This window comes from Rattus norvegicus, chromosome 4 (genome assembly GCF_021556685.1).
Source record: "Rattus norvegicus strain SHRSP/BbbUtx chromosome 4, alternate assembly SHRSP_T2T, whole genome shotgun sequence".
NCBI lineage: Eukaryota > Metazoa > Chordata > Mammalia > Rodentia > Muridae > Rattus > Rattus norvegicus.
In genome coordinates, this window is record NC_141537.1 from 40,553,573 (window position 1) to 40,558,514 (window position 4,942).

Here is a 4,942-nt window from a genome sequence, read left to right on the forward strand (position 1 = left end):
TTTCCCAGAAATTTTCTGCCATTTGTTGTGCCATCTGTACTAGACTGCTAAAGCTGCCATGACAAAGAGACACACAGACTGTGTGGCTTACAGAGAGAAATTCATTGTCCCAGAATTCTAGAAACTAAAGTCCATGATAAGAGTTTTGGGTGGGTTGATATCTTGGAGGCTGTCTCACATGTGTCTGGGTCTGACTTTCCTAATGTGTGTACTTGTATCCAGATCTCTTCTTTTTATAAATGTGCCAGTCAAACTGGGTTTGGCATAATGCTAAAGACCTCATACTAACTTAATTACTATAAATATTCCATCTCTAAATGCAGTGACATCTTGCAGGCATATAAGGTTAAATTTTCAACATGTAAATTGGAAGTTGAGGGACACAATTTACCATATAACACCACAACTGCCAAATTTTAGAAGTAAAATAATACCTTTAGTTGCAATCTTGGCATAAAAAATTGCCTTAAGTTCTTTTTTATAGGATTTATCTGATACATGTTTATTTCATAATTTTTGTTATATTCACGTTTTTAATGGATATTATATGAATATTGTGCTATTTCACATCAACCAGTTGTATCCACATCTAACAATTTTGCTTTTTTATTTGATAAAAGAAATTAAGATGATTAAATAGAATTCATTTGAAATATATATATTCATATATGTATCACATCCCCTCAACTAGAGGATTGGCTCCAATAACCCTGCAATATCAAAATCTGTGGTTAATCCCCTATAAAAATGGCTAACACTTTCATACAACTATGCAGCCCCTTGCATATTTTGTATCATCTCTAAATCATTATAATAACTAATAAAATATAAATGTTATATAAATACTTGTTATTCTATACTACTTAGGGAATAATGACTGAGGAATAATTCTGTACATATTCAGGGGAGGTTGCACATTTGTCTAGATATTTTTGGTCTGAGATTTGTTCTAGTGAAAAACTATGAATAGAGGGGACTGAAGATAGAAAGAGACAGAGCCTGTCCCAGAGGCATTGCAGGTATAACTACTGGGTCACATGTGTGTCAATAGGTGGCAGAGAGGAGAGAAACTCAGTGCTCTGACCTATGAACATCTAAATGATTATTAATCTAATATTCACTAATAAAGCCTGACACGACCACCATCCCCAGGGTCACGTAGGCCTGTGGGGGGTGGGATTTTGGGGGGACAGACCATGCTTGAGATGCCCCCTGTGTGGCATCATAATGCACAAGTGGGGCATGGTACTCCTGAGACCACTCCAGAGACAGTCCCCAACATTTAGAGAACCTGGGTGCCACTAAGACAAGCAAGTAAATGATGGAAAATTGGAAACGAAACAAAAGGACTTGTGTACAACAAAAAGAGGTAGAACTGGAGACTCAAGGGTAGTGAGGAATAGCCTGATGTGAGTTATCGAGAGATGGCACCTGGGACCCTGGGTTTGGTCCTGACCAATGCTTTCACTGGGGACCACATCTGGCTCTATGACCCTGCAAGTGCAGGAATCTGTTACCACCAAAGACTAGGCAGACAACACTGGTTTGGGCTGCTGCCCAGGAACATGTTGATATCTGAAGGATATGCAGAACTGGCCCCAACCCTCACCTGGGCATCACTGAGAGCTGGCCTTCGGGATGTGAGAGGAGGAGAAATGGGAGAGATGACACTGTCATTTGCCTCCTATGCTGTGGAGTGAACAAAAGAGGCACTGTCTCCTCCCATGCTTTGTCACCTATAGCAGGCAGAAGAGCTGGCCCCATGGTCACCAGAGCAGAAGAGCTGTCCCTGTTTCTCATCCTCTACAGCACTCAGGAGACCAGGGGTGTCTGCCTAGTCTTTGGTGATAACAGATTCCTGCAGATGCAGCCATAGAGCCAGATGTGGTCCCGAGACGCTACACCTTGTGTGGGTAGTCCAGTAGAGCTAATCCTGGTTGTAAGTTCATGGGTGAGATGACTCCTATGGTGTGAGAGTGAAAGGGTCAGCAGAATCATCAACTTAGATACTTTCAAACCCAGATCCAGGGCTTTGAATTGGCCCTCCCCAACATCTACTTCATCAATGAACTGCTGCAGTAAATGAAAGGGCTAATACTGAAGGTTCAAAACTGAAGGATCTCCATGACACAGGACAACAACAGGATTTCTGAAAAGATCCCAAGTGAGGTTCAGTAGTGATACCATTACAGAAGCCAGGCCTTATACCACACCAATGCATCATTGCACTGGGTATTTGCAAGCAAAGAAGTGTGGACAAATGTTTATTATGTGGGATATACTGTGACACACTACAGCTTTCATGAGAATTTTTTTCTGTTGGGAGGGAGGTTGCAAAAGTAAAGGGAGGATATGAGTGGAAGGGAGATGAGTCGGATTAGGGTGCATTATGTTAATTATAATCACAGGGAACAAATACAAAGAAAAAACAATAAATAAAAAAGGAGAGAGGAATAAAGGAAAGGAGAGAAAAGAAAGAAAAATGAAAGGAGGGATGGATTTAGATGATGTATGGATGGTGTACATATACGCAGACTTATATTTATCATCTATATCTCAATATTGTCCTTCAAATACTAAGATATCTTTCACCATGCAATTACATACAGGTGTTAAACAAAGGGGAAGCCCTTGGTCCTGCTAAGACTGAACCCCCAGTGAACGTGATTGTTGGGGGGAGGGCGGCAATGGGGGGAGGGTGGGAAGGGGAACACCCATAAAGAAGGGGAGGGGGATAAGGGGGATGTTTGACCAGAAACCGGGAAAGGGAATAACACTCGAAATGTAAATAAGAAATACTCAAGTTAATAAAAAAAATAAAATAAAAAAATAAAATAAATGGCATCTCTTACAGGTGAGTAGATGCTTTAGTTGTTAAAGAAATATTGGGTGCTCTGCATGTTTTAAAGGCTGCTAATAATTAGTGCTTATCCAGTTCCTTAATAAAAATGTTCAATCTATAGCATTCTCATTTTATATTTACATACTTTTCCTTGGTAGATGTCAATAAACCAAAAACCTTAGCATCCTGTAGAACCAACAGTACACAATTTGTTTCTAGAACCAATTCGCTGACATTTCCAAAGAGAATATTACATCTCTTAGAAAGCCATGAAACCAGTCGACAGTACAATAGCAGCAGGTCATGCTCTTGGAGATAATACATGGCATCTCCAATGGTACTAAACAAAAGGAGATAGACATTATCTAATGCTAGCATTATGCCATGACAGAGTACTGTGACCATTTTAGACTTTTCCATGAAACACAGCTCCCTTCTGAAGTATTTCAGGTATCACATTACTTCAGTTTTAAAAGATAATTAATAGCACTCTTTATTTTTGTAATTACTGCCGAGGTTTTTTAAATTATATATCTTTTCTTATTAGATATATTACTTTACTTACATTTCAAATGTTATTCCCTTTCCCAGTTTCCTGTCCATAAGCTCCCATTCCCTCACCCTCACCCATACAGGTATTCCCCCATCCATCCCGCTTACCCCCCCCATATTCCCCTGCATTGGAGGTCCATCCTTGATAGGACCAAGGGCTTCCTTTTCCACTGGTGACCCAACAATGCTATTCTCTGCTACTTATGCAGTTGGAGCCTGGGGTCAATCCATGTATAGTATTTCAGTAGTGGTTTAGTCCCTGGAATCTCCAGTTGGTTGCATTGTTGTTCTTATAGGGTTGCAAACTCCTTGAACTCTTTCAATCCTTCCTCTAATTCCCCCCAAGGGGGTCCTGTTCACAGTTTAGTGGTTTGCTGCTACCGTTGACCTCTGTATTGGACATGCTCTGGATGTGTCTCTCAGGAGATCTATATCCGGTATCTTTCAGCATGCATTTTTTAGCTTCATCAATCTTATCTTGTGTCGCTGGCTGTATATATATAGGGGCCACATGTGGGGCAGGCGCTGAATGGCTGCTCTAAACTTTGCTTCCATATTTCCTCCTACAGATATTTTTCCCCTTTTTAAGAAGGAGTGGGAGCATCTGCATTTTGGTCAAGCTTCTTGATCTTCCTGTGGTTGGTGGATTGCATCTTGGGTAGTTGCAGCTTTTGGGCTAATATTCACTTACCAATAAGTGCATACCAAGTGTGTTTTTCTGTGATTGGGTTACCTCACTCAGGATGATATTTTCTAGTTCATTTCATTTGCCTATGAATTTCATGAAGTCATTGCTTTAGATAGCTGAGTAGTACTCCATTGTGTAGATAAACCACATTTTTTTAACCCATTCCTCTATTGAAGGGCATTTGGGTTCTTTCCAGCTTCTAGCTATTATAAATAAGGCTGCTATGAACATAGTGGAGCATGTGTCTTTGTTGTATGTTGGAGGATCTTTTGGGTATATGCCCAGGAGAGGTATAGGTGGATCCTCAGGTAGTGGAATGTCTAATTTTCTGAGAAACCTCCAGACTGATATCTAGAGTGGTTGTACCAGTCTGCAATCCCACCAACAATGGAGGAGTGTTACTCTTTCTCCATATCCTCACCAGCATCTGCTGTTACCTGAGTTTTTTATCTTAGCCATTCTGACTGGTGTGAGGTGGAATCTCAGGGTTGTTTTGATTTGCATTTACCTGATGACTAAGGATGTTGAACATTTCTTTAGGTGCTTTTTGGCCATTCGATAATCCTCAGCTGAGAATGTTTTGCTTAGCTCTGTACACCATTTTTTAATAGGGTTATTTGGCTCTCTGAATTCTAACATCTTGGGTTCTTTGTATATTTTGGCTACTAGCCCTCTATCAGGTGTAGGATTGATGATCTTTTCCCAATCTGTTGGTTGCCATTTTCTCCTAATGACAGTGTCTTTTGCCTTACAGAAGCTTTGTAGTTTTATGAGGTGCCATTTGTTGATTCTTGATCTTAGAGCATAAGCCATTGGTGTTTTGTTCAGGAAATTTTGCCCGGTGCCCATGTGTTCAAGGC

General features: G+C 40.4%; 1 pseudogene; it reads left to right on the plus strand.

The window, feature by feature from the left end:
• Positions 1-998: 998 nt before the first annotated feature.
• Positions 999-1,118, plus strand: LOC120102694 (small nucleolar RNA SNORA17; annotated as a pseudogene).
• The last annotated feature ends 3,824 nt before the right edge of the window (positions 1,119-4,942 follow it).